This window comes from Dreissena polymorpha, chromosome 5, assembly GCF_020536995.1.
Source record: "Dreissena polymorpha isolate Duluth1 chromosome 5, UMN_Dpol_1.0, whole genome shotgun sequence".
In the NCBI taxonomy this organism is placed as follows: Eukaryota; Metazoa; Mollusca; class Bivalvia; order Myida; family Dreissenidae; genus Dreissena; species Dreissena polymorpha.
Window position 1 is genome coordinate 66,737,366 of NC_068359.1, and position 13,589 is coordinate 66,750,954.

Below are 13,589 nucleotides of genomic sequence, written 5' to 3' on the forward strand. Positions count from 1 at the left end.
TTACATTGATACTGTATTCCTTACGTATGATTAAACTTATATAACGTATTACTGTTTTAAAAATTACATCAGACAAAACTGAGTATATCCCTCATACAAAAGGCCGCATAACTTGTATGCGCAACATTTTGCGGTTTTCCGCTAACCTGACGGTGCGCCAATCCCTTAGTACATTTGGTTATATGAACGTTCTAGTGGTTGATCCGTGTTAATAGAAAAGATTGTACCCAATAACTTGCGATAGTGTTAACTACGTTATATCATATGCATGTGAATACAGTTTGTATTAAAACATACTTATTTATACAAATAAATGGAAAATGAATATTTGACACATATGTTTACGAGCTGTGCTTTGTGCAAAGGGGTTCAATACATGGGGGAAAATTGCCGTTCCAGATAAGCATGTGCAGTCTGCAGATGCTTATCAGGGACGATTCTTTCCATGCTTATAATATGTTATGTTTTCGTTTAAAGAAAGTAGCTTAGTGATGTCCCTGATTAGCCTGTGCGGACTGCGCAGTAAAACATGTATTATAATCAAGATTATAATTGGATTAAATGTAATCACTCATAAAATATGTTTACGATCTAGCACTTAATTCAAATAAGGTTTCATATTTAATTAAGTTGTTCATTTGTATTCTTTTTAGAACATTAATGTTAACAATTTGCTTTGTTTAACGTCTCATACCTGTTTATCAATTAATAGCTGACTCGTGCTGTAAGCTGTTAAATAAATATTTTGATGAATGTGCACTGTTCAAGTTCGTAATTGTTTCTAAGAACTTTTTATATTCTTGAGTCGGTTGATCTATGTAAGTCTCTTTGCCAAATCAAAATAACCCAGGATATATATATACTTGATGCTCTGGTATTGTGATAAATGTTGAACAGGAAGTGGTCGAATAGGTGCTGAAATAGGATTACTTGATATTCTGTCCGCGTATGTTTCACGTGGCCATGATTTATTTCTAACAGACTAGTAACGAATATAATGTCCATTTTAAAGACGTGCTTGGCTAAGATTTATTAACAGGCCTCAGCAACAGACGACACGTTAATTGCCATTTTAGACCCACGATATAGATGTTGCGTATGTTGCCCTTTTGTAAGTGTATTCACCAACACGATCTGGAGCTTTCATCTATTCACTGCCGAGGTGGTGCATTATTCTAGAGGAGTCTTCAAGCACGTACTTTTGAAGCTGATGTAAATGACTGGTTAATGCCCTGATGTAGTTTGGATACATTTAGATTTGTTTTAAATTTCAAATGATAGGTGTTATTACTTGTTAACCTCTGAAATGGCTTAAGATATTTTCATTTACTATTTCAAAGAATGAATGAAAATATGCTAACACATGCTATAGACGAAAACATGTAATACATTATATATTTAAACAAGCCATGTATGACTTAGTTTGATAATTATGTATCGTTTCATGTACATACCATGCATATGTGAATGGCTTATTCTGGCTCAGGGATAGGGTTGTTTTCATTGGTGTTTCCATTTTATGTTTTATTATAATACCGATGTTTCAACAATGCTGTTTCTTATGTATAGCATGGTATGACGATACATTCTGGATAAATAGGTAGGAGTGGTTGTAGGATTTGTGAAGACATACCTTTTTCAAAGAATTAAATTAAGTTAATAAATGCTATGACAAAAATGTGATATATAGCCATTTATTATTTAATATTGTAATTATGTATCGTTTAGTTTACTTACCATGCACAAAGGGTTAATACAGGTTCAGGGTTAGAGTTGTTTTCATCAAAATAGTGTTACTAACGTAAGAACTATACTTGCGCCCCCAGGATATATTTCTAAACACCCGTTTACATTGATGTGTCTACGTATACTAATGCTGTTGGTGTTTCAACAATTATATTTTGTATGTATTGCATGACGTGTCGATACATTAGAGATACAGAGGTACGAGTAGTTGTACAATGTGTGAAGACATAACGCACGTTAAGTAGTTTTCAAAATGAGCTGAGAAGCAATCGGATATTTGTTTTCCATCTTCTCCATTAAGAACGTTCGCGATAATCTTGGACACAAACGCTAAATATCTGAACAAATGATTGCTTTTCTATGCAAATTTAAATATATATTGACGTTTGGTCAAACAAGGCGTCATCGAAAAGTTCAGGTGTATGTCCGCCAATGTTAGTCCACCTACCAAGCGTGAGATAACGTCTTTGTTATGATTAAAACATTAAATGTATACGTAAAGGCAAATAAACTTAGAAAATAAAGTGCGCCGGCATAAGTAGACGCAAATGAAGAAGAGCATGGCAAGATCATAGGAGTTTTGCATTAACTATAGAGTTAAAGTGGGAATTCACATATTACATTGTACGAGCGTGGTACAGTTCGGCAAATGCAAACATGCGATTAAGTTAGCTCGACATTTTAGGTTTGTGAAAGTTTTCCATTTCGCCGAGTTTGTCATTGCAAGTGTATGTGTCTCTTAAATAGTAACAACACATATACACTGTATCAACAAACATAACATCTAATCCCCAGTTTTACGACAATAAAGTAACGACTCTGTTTAAAAAATAAATGTCCGAATTATTATCAAGAAAGGCGGAAGTAAATAGTGATTCATCAGGACCGTGGATCAAGTTAAGTATTTAAACATACCCTCAATTTGTATATTAAGGAGAACTACAAATGTATTGACGAATGGATTTCGGACAGATACAATAACAATGCACTTTTATCTCACATGTGCTTCCAAAATGATTATACATGAATGCGTAAATATTTAATTTATTAAGGGCGGATGCTATTTGGCTTAACATTCAATAAATTTCATATGTCTGAGTGAATGCCTAGCAAACATTACTGTGTGATAAGCATTAACAGTGTATCACACAATTTTAATTTAAGTGATGAGAAACACCATTAATAAATGTGCTTTGCACACGAATGATAAGCCGCTTATTTTCCGGGTTTGTTTTCTCTTGTGAAAGGTAGGAATACGTAATCGAACATTCTAATAAATTCCCTGACTGAACTTTCGTTATTGCATGTAACAACAGTGAATATTATCAGTTGTTCCTTCTTAAGACTCGTGAGCTGGTTTTTCGATGCCTGAAGCACTGCATTAATACGATTCGGGCCAGGATATTATTGCATCTTGGACCAATGAGGGAGAACGACGATGTTTTGATTTTTTAATTATGAGAATGTCACTAAAATATGCTATAGCACCATACAACTCTGAAGAAGAACAAATTTAATATAACGCCCATACAACCCTGAAGAAGAACAAATTTAATATAACGCCCATTTTTCGTCAACAGTGAAGAGCGTAAATTGTGTAAAAAAATAGATGTCGCTTTTTAAGTTAAACAGCAAGGTAAAGACACGCATAGGCTTACTATTGGTGTAAATTGTGTGTAATTACTTTATAAAAGAAGTTGTTTGAAATGTTTTTCTTAAGTGTACATGCTACACATTGAGCATTCTGCATAGCCAATAGCCTTCTTCTGAGCAACCTAAAATGCCCCATATAACCCTATATCAGTTGTATATCTTGCTCAGACAAGCCATCTTGAGCATTCGGCTGATACTGCGGTATTTACATTTTGGCGTCAGACAGAAAAAGAACACCAGGAAAGCGTATTGAGATAAAAGTGGCTTAAACCCTGTACAAACTTTCATTTTACCCTGACGATGTTCTGGCAAAGCAGTAGTTAAACAAGAGTTCCGCGGACATAGACATATGCCCCCTTAACAGGGCTTTATCTTGTGAATCCAATTTCAATATGGGTCATCTACTGTCCAAGGCAAATACACACGTGAAGTATCAAGTCAATCGTGCAATTTGTTGCCAAGTTATTCATAAGAAACAATTTTCACACTTATTGTGACAGTGACCTTTGACCTAGTGACCAAAATTTCAATAGGAGCCATCTACTTTCCGAGGCCAATGTACATACATGTAGGAAGTATCCAGTCAATCGGTCGATGCTTTGACGAGTTATTCATTAGAAACGATTTTTCCACTTATTGTAATAGTGATCATTACTTTTGACCTAGTGACCCCAATTTCGATATGGGTCATCTACTGGCTAAGACCAATACACTGGTGAAGTACAAAGTAAATCGGTCAATTAGTTGATGAATCATTGTGACAGTTACCTTGACTTTTTACCTAGTGACTTCAATTTCAATAGGTTTCATCTACTGTTCATGGTCAATGCACATGTGAAGTATCGAGCCAATCGGTCTATTCGTTGACGAGTTATTGATTGGAAACGAACTTGTTTACTGACAGACAGAAAGACAGACAGACCAAACAACATCCAGCGAAAAAATATACCCCCTTTTCTTCGAAGGGGGGCATACTACTAGATGAACAGACATTAACAATCGTATTTTAGTATCAAATTCTAGACCACGATCGACAATCAAACGCAATAAATGCAATGAAATACATGGCATGTTCAACTTACTTACGTGAGAGGAAAATAAATGCCACTAAACGTTATTAGCAAACACAAGTTAAAGTTAAAAAGGTACTATTTTTAAAGGATAAACCAATACAATAAGATACAATTTGACGTCGTTAAGAGATAAAGAGCATAATTGGTTTCTGCCTGGTTGTTTATACATTATAAGATACGAGGCCATACAGTTACGTAGTGGCTTTTATTAGAAATTCGGAATTTACTGCGTGTTTCGCCTACTGTGGTGGTTGTGTGTAAACTATTAAGGTTCTTATAGAACCATGTCATTTATTGACTTTGTTTGATAATAACAGTACGTAACTGTGCTTTTATTGTGATCAAGTCATTATGCTAAAACATAGATTTTAGTCTTTAAACACAATTCTTGTGTAAATAATAATATTAATGTGTAGTTTAATGCAGTAAAACCTAGTATAAGAAGCAGGGTTCGTAAATATTTTACAGTAAATACTCGTATCAAGTTAAAAAAGGTTTGTCCAATATACCGCTTAATATGTTGCTCTAGTAGCGGAATTCATGTTGTTCGTTTTTAAAGATTATTTTAATAAGATATTTTTCAAAACGTTAGTGCGCCGCATTCTTAATACAGAAAAACGATTAATCCACTTTACTTTAATATTTATGGAATAACAGAAGGTTTTATATTTGCGTTTTAAAATTACGAAGTAATCGCTTTATTGTAAGTATATTTAACAATTAAAGCTATTAATTTAATGCTACCGCACAGGTTTCGAAGAAATATGTGTCTTCCCCAATTGTACAGTCTGACTTTCGTCTAGCACGATCATTATTATGACACATATATTCGAGCCTTTTCCGACGCAATTCATGTTCGTGCTATGTTACCCCATACATACATAAACAAAGCATACGCAAAACGCTACAATAGCACAAGTTAAGTTATACTGCAGTCATCAAATTATGTGCTTTACACTAATATACATGAGTATTGATAGGAACACGACGCCTAGTGGGGTCGTCATTGTTCAAAAATGACGATTGCGTTAATATTTTTCATTCAGTGAATGGCAAGCTGATCTTTGATAATATCCTATATGCAGTATTATGTTTAGAATGGTATAAGGGTTATAATAATACAAATACTTAGACTGAGATGCCGATGTATTTGAAGGAAAATTAATGCGGTTGTTCTTACATATTCACTCAGGAAAACATAATCTGTTTCACTTATTTGATTTTTTGGAATAATACAAAAGGACAATTACGCATAATATATCCTGTCTTAAATCACAAAATATATAAGTAGTGCTTTACGCATGTACATTATTTCCTTAATTTTTTCATTATAATAAATAATACATAAACCATGTGAATACCATATATTATGAATCGACAAAGTCAAAGTTAAATATTTCTTATTTTTCGTTGTGTACCTTAGAGATCCATGCATTATTTATGTAGTATTCAATATAAAACATATAAGGTAAACATATGAACAAGCAAGAACAAAGTGGTATCATGCAATAATGATAATTTCAAACATGTACAAGATATGATAGTATTTATATATTTGTGACCTTGTGTTTTTTTTAGATTTAAAGGTTTTTGGTTTGTGTTTTTTTGCTGTGTTTGTTTGCGGTAGATGTTTTTGTAAAAATATAATTATTTAAAACTATAGTTGAGTTGCATAAGTGGGGTAGTAAAACAACTGGACTAGATTATAAAAATGTAATGTGTTCCATTTTTGTCAAAAATATGATGTGTATCGATGTTGAGGGCTATTTCTTTCTCAATTTGGATCTTTATTTTTAAATAATTTAGTAAATATCTATCTATCGATCTATCTATCTATCTATCTAGCTATCGATCTATCTAGCGAGCTATCTATCGAGCGAGCGAGCGAGCTAGCGATCGAGCTATCGATCTATCTATCTATCTATCGATCTATCTAGCTATCTAGCGATCGATCTAGCTATCTATCTATCTATCTATCTATCTATCTATCTATCTATCTATCTATCTATCTATCTATCTATCTATCTATCTATCTATCTATCTATCTATCTATCTATCTATCTATCTAGCTATCTATCTATCTATCTATCTATCTATCTATCTATCTATCTATCTATCTATCTATCTATCTATCTATCTATCTATCTAGCTATCTATCTATCTATCTATCTATCTATCTATCTATCTATCTATCTATCTATCTATCTATCTATCTATCTATCTATCTATCTATCTATCTATCTATCTATCTATCTATCTATCTATCTATCTATCTATCTATCTATCTATCTATCTATCTATCTATCTATCTATCTATCTATCTATCTATCTATCTATCTATCTATCTATCTATCTATCTATCTATCTATCTATCTATCTATCTATCTATCTATCTATCTATCTATCTATCTATCTATCTATCTATCTATCTATCTATCTATCTATCTATCTATCTATCTATCTATCTATCTATCTATCTATCTATCTATCTATCTAATTATCTATATATCTATCTAGCTATCTATATATCTGTCTGTCTGTCTATCTGTCTATCAGTCTTTCTGTCTATCCGTCTGTCTGTTTGTCTGTCTCTATGTGTGTCTGTGTGTCTGTGTGTCTGTCTGTCTGTTTGTCTGTCTGTCCGTCCGTCCGTCAGTCCGTCAGTCCGTCAGTCCGTCCGTCCGTCAGTCCGTCAGTCCGTCAGTCCGTCCGTCCGTCCGTCCAATCGAACTACTATTTTAACAAATTAAACTAAAATATGTCCAGCTTTCATTGTGTTATAACTATGCTTAATAAAATAAAATAAAAACATGGCGGCATATACACTACGATGTATACGTTTTCGTTATAAATCAAAACGCTGAATTGCATAAGCCATCGCATAGAGTCTGATAGCAATAATTGCGGTTTTATAATTATGCTCTAACCAGCTTTTTCTACGTGCAAATAAATAATAAAACATTGCAATAATATTATATTTATTTGTGCCCAACTCAACATCGCATGCATTTCTCACAATACGCGAAAGTATTCCGATTCAACAGGGCGCAATTGCTAATAAATGTGCATATACATGTCACAGTGATTTGACATAACTAACGAAATTGGCAGTGCTTGAGAACTTTAAAGCCGTTATAGGTTCTATTTAGTAATGTTAGATAGCGGCGATAGCCAGGGTATTCAGTACAATAAATAAAATGCATATTGATTTTTGAGATGACAATTGCACGGTGTTGTAATTTGTTAAAATGCCTATATTTGTATTCAATAAAACAGGTACAAACACGTTTGCTATCAATATACTGCATTCACAATCGTGTGCGTGGTGTGAGCATTAATAATGTATATAGCTTGTATTATCTTTGATTACACTCTCAATATGTATATATATTTATATATTTATTTATTTATTTATTTATTTATTTATTTATTTATTTATGTATTTATTTATTTATTTATTTATTCATTTATTTATTTATCATAAAACCGTATTGATATCTACCTGATATAAAGTTGCCTTATATAATTTTTATATCATGGTCAACAGGAAGTTTGTATATCACTCATGTGTGGAGGATGGTCATATTACTCGGAATATACTATAAAGCAATCATTTTTAGTAAAATCCAATCAGATTTAACAAAACAAACAATTTGATACCAAGATGTAATGTATTTTAGACACAACATTTAACACAAACAGCAAAAAAAAATTTTTTAATATTAAGCGAGCGTGCTGACGACCTCATTATTAACACGTCAAACGACAAAAGTCATATTCTTTCCCGCTAAAACTGCTGCTTTTCAGCTATTTTTTCATTATTTCTTTGAAATCGGGGACATAGATGTATGAATAACAGAAAAAATATATAGTAGAGGTATAGTTGACTGAAAAACATGTTATTGCTTGATCTTTTTGTAATATATCAGGCTCGGCACGAATAAAATAACGGCTCAGCAAGCCTCGCCGTGATATTATTCTAAGCCTCGCCTGATATATTACAAAAAGAGCAGGCGGTAACATGTTTTTTCTCGATTAAAATATGAATCAAGTCACGAAAGGCTAATAATATTTGTGAATTGCAACCGTCTTCACCCATGTTGCTGCTAAAACGGCAAAGTTTATACCGAAGTATTCTACATTATGACAGGGCGAATATTATAATGTAACATGCACTAAAATATCTTGACAACCCAACCTTATTTTAGTTAAACATAAGTAAATAACCTGATTTGAAATATTATTAACGAAAAAGAATATTTCTGAAAAAAATATGCTTACGCCATGACATTCCTTTCAATAAAATAAACCTCGTGTTTAAGCGACCAAAGTTTTATTAAACGCTGCAACAATCTTAAACAAAGGAAGTGTTTTGTTCCTAAGAGATAGTTGTAATTTAAAGATGTACGAACATATTTAATGATGCCCTTTTTCGAAAACGTGGAACAAAATATATAAAGTAACATAATCAGCGAATACCAAATACCTTTGTCTTCTACGTAATTAGACTAAGTTATAGAACGTAGAAACTAAAATATACGTTCAGCTCATTCGAATTTAATATCGGTTAAATAGTGTGCTTTACCATAGACAACTCCCATCGATTACCTTCAGGGGTTCACATTAAAGTCTATGATAAAAACAAAGTTGTTCATCGGTGTTTACGTGTATTGTTTATTCATGATTAACATTGTGCTCAGACAACAAATATAAAACTATCAATTTAACAATTGAATACAATCTTAGTTTTGTTTTGAATGAAATATTTTTGTTGGGGGCATCATACATCATGCCCACTTCCCGTTAATATGGCTTTCCTAAGAGGAATAATTGATTATTAGATGCTTAGCTACAAATAGATAAGTCATAAGTCTTCTTGCACGAATTGTCATTTTGAAACTTCGCAAACCTTCATGATAATAAGTTGTTGCTTAACATCTTATAACTTCATGGTTTTCTTAACAAAGTATCACGGCTTGATAAATAAGAGGAATGTTTTTGTTATACAATTGCTGTATTATATGACTAAAGAGTAACCATTCTCAAGGCTTACCTGGAGTATATAAAAAGGAACCCCAAGAAACTCCATAGGGATATAAACTCTTGCATGTTCCAATTACTCTTATAGTATAACGTTATTTTTCTGTTTACAATGTCTAGACCTATAAATACCCCCTTGGGAACGATCTATTTACACCGTTAAAGAGTCAGTCGAAGTTCGCACCTCACCCAAATCATGCAAAAGGAACGCGCATCTCACACAATCTCAATCGGATCTATGCAGATTTAAAGTGAAAAATGACTATGATTACGTGACATGAGACTCACATACTGCACATATAAATGTATTGATCTCGTAAAGAAGGAAGTTTCAAAATATATTGAAATATATATGATTTTTACAATTATAACTTTTACTGAATTTTCTTCGATCTTTTGAATTTATAACGCTATACAGTCAGCGTTGCAACTTCTTAATTTTTTAAAACAACGTATGACTAAGAAACATTCTACATATGTTTTTAGGTGAAGCCTCATTAGTTTTAGTACATTCATCCTTTGAAGACTGAGATTTGATTGAAAAACGTACGGGTTACATTCAAATGCATCCATATCACACATCTAAAATGGTGAAGTATAATATGCCTTATAGCAAACGATTTAACTCGAGATACTCTTTCAGTAGAACAATTATATTTGTTTATCAACGTATTATATTTTTTAACATTGTCTATAAATATGAACTGATTAACACTTGGATATCCGAATTTGAACGGCCAATGCAAAGCTACGGTATGAGTGTAAGCCGAACCGCGCACTTACACCAACTTCAATAAAAAAATAAACAAAGAGTACATGTATCTAAATATTGCAAAAAATAAGCCAGAAAAGTACTTCGGTTACAGTTGACCATGATTTTAAGACAATAACTGCCATTTCATGTAGCAATGTCAATAATATATAATGAAATATGTGTGCATACACATGTATAACATTGTGCGACAATAATTAGTTCAAATTTCGAGAATTTATCTGGAAGGTTAAGACATGAAATTTTGATTTATATTACATGTACGTTTGACAAGCAAGGATAGTCTAAAAATAGTGTTGAACACATACAAACAATTATCTTAAATAACAGGTTCGGATTTTCGAAAGGTGAACATATTTCTTTCTTATAAATAGTTATGTTATTTCTAAAAACTAATATATTTGTGAATACATTGTTTACGTCAAGGGAATATCTTACATATCAAAGTAAATCCCAACCACTCATTTAATAAACGGACATGGCGCATCAATGCGTGGTAATTTACAATGCGTAATCAATTTTGATTCTTGTACTGGAATTAAATTAATATCACTTTGCCTGCAAAGAGTTATACAAGAATCATACAAATTGAACATTCAATATGTTCATTTGTACTTTGCTTCAAACTTTGTTTTTCTCTACTGAATACATTCTTGCTAAATACGAAACAAACTAAATTATGTCAATGCGAGTTTGTTGAATAAATCACAACACGGCATTTCAATGAACTTACTGTTGCAACGTTCTTAAACATTGCATTACCCGTCAAGATATTTATTAGATATGAATAGTCGTATGACATTTACATATAACAACTTCACCTACCTCGAATATATGTGACATGTATACAGCAAAGCGCCAATTTATGTGTGATTGTCTTTAATTTGTTCCATATGTATGCTTAAACCTAAACCGTTGAATAGCGCATATCGATTATATTATGTATGCAATTATATGATTATACCATGAGTGTTTAAGATGTTGTTTATTCATATGGATTTAGCATATGAGAATATAAGTTGCATTTGTAGAACATAGTGTGTGATTACAATTTATTTTATACGGTTAATTGGGTATTTATTTTGAGAAACAAATTAAAAATGTTCAATTACAATGCTGAACAATATTAAGGTCACATATTGCAATAACTTGTGCTACTTCATAAAAACACTTACACATATATAGTACACGTTCGTTAAACGTAATACTTGCAACATTTATACATGTTTAAAATGCCAATGAATGATGGAGCAACCGTGTATATATGCGATTGCAATGTATTGTATATGAAATATAATAGTTAACGCACCTTATGGCTATTGCTTTTTAACGATTTTATATTTTATATTTGCTGGATTATGAGTTTGTTCTTGAACCAAGGCAAGCCAACATTTACCCAGTTCCTAAGTATTGACGCATTCGGAATCAAGTAAGGAAGTGTCTCTCAGTTCTTTAAATTTTCTAATTATCAGTGATTGTTCTTGCAACAACCCATTCGGGTAACCATTGCGTGAAAAACTTATTATGTGCGTGATACTTGATATTCCTGAATATCATGAACGCAATAAACTTAAACCCTGTGTGACAGAATATTAACCTATGTGCGTGTATTGGATCGTATCATGGGATTTCTCTCGTTCTGGGGATTTAGCTTTTATTGCTGGAAAGTCATATAAATTACATTATAAGTATTATATTAATGCAATGCTATACCATACATAGAATTAAGTCCTTACTAAGTAAATTAACGATCAGTCATAACATGCATGTCAATGAATACGATCATGTTTGATACACAAAAACGACCGCAATATGTAAAAACAATGTCGCTGCAATATACACACGGCATTACGACGATAATCATCTGTTATGTCAGCAATTATTGCAATCCTTCAAGGTATGTTCATGTTATTTCTTAATCGTTTCCTCGTATTATATTAAATATAAGACAAACACTATCACGGATAAATTGCACTGGAAGAGTCGTTTTTACATAGTATTGCTAATTGCATTGCTATCTTGAGATTCTCTCTTCTCTTAAAGCGCTTAGTAGCATTAGTCTTATTACAAAGGCGAAAAGTGTAATTTCAAGCCATGTCACATGTATTGGAAGAATGATCGTGTTTACACAGTACTGCCCATTGCGTTGCGATACTGAAAGATTAATTTTAGGAAAGTCAACCTTTGTGAATGCCGTGATAAACAAACGACATTCTCCCAGGAGATTTTCTCTTTTCTTCAGGCGATGACTAGCATTAGTCTTATTTCAAAGGCCAAACGTGTAACCCCACGTCAAAGTGGTTAAAGCCACTCTCTGGCAACTATTCAAATAAATAAATCAAGTTGGTAATTGTTTCTAAAAAGTGCCAATATTCTAATTTCGCTTAATCGTTGGCATTCTTTCTAACACACTATCTTGCCAGATACAAATGACATGGGATAAATTAGTGATAAACCTGCCCTGCGATATAGGAATACAAAGAAGGTGTTCAATCGGCACTGAGAATTAATTATTATGTGGGTGTTATTCGTTCCGAACATGCTTCGTTATTTCTTGATGTATTTGTAGGAGATGAGAAGCATGAATTGTCCCTTTTTTAAAGACGCGATTGGTTGCTTTTTATTTAGCGGCATGAAAGTCATCGGCGTTAAATTTATTGTCAGCTCAGATTTACGAGTTTGATACGTCTTATAGCTGATTTTTCCTAAGGAAAAAACGTTCCAAGATTAATTTGAGCTCTCAGCAATTCAATGTCAAATCTGTTATAAGGATCAAGTTGTGTTTAAGCCCTTTTTTCATGAATTATATATTCATGTCGGCCTTAGACGTTGAGGCATGTATGTACCGAATTTATTTTAATAGTCCACTGTTTGAAATTGAAACGACCATGGGCCTTTGGTAACTTTATCACGTGTGAGGTGTATCTTGCATCACTGTTTAAAACATAAAAACGTACGTTCACAAAGTAAAATAATGATCAGATAGTCAGCATGCAATATATGACAGATAGTCAGCATGCAATATATGACAGATAGTCAGCATGGAACAATTGGTTAATTATATTTACGTAAGTCGAATACCTTGTATGACTCATATAATAATATCATTTCGTTCCATACATTTTAAATCCATCTTTGAACGGTTACAGTTGTTTTACGATGTGCTGCTCTGTTAATCGATGACTTATGACTTATATAAGAAATAACAGTGAAATACGTGTTTCAGTTATAAAGCCATACTCATCCGGGACACTCGCCCAGTGACTCCTAAATTTATCGGATTGAAACTCCGTTGTTACATTAGT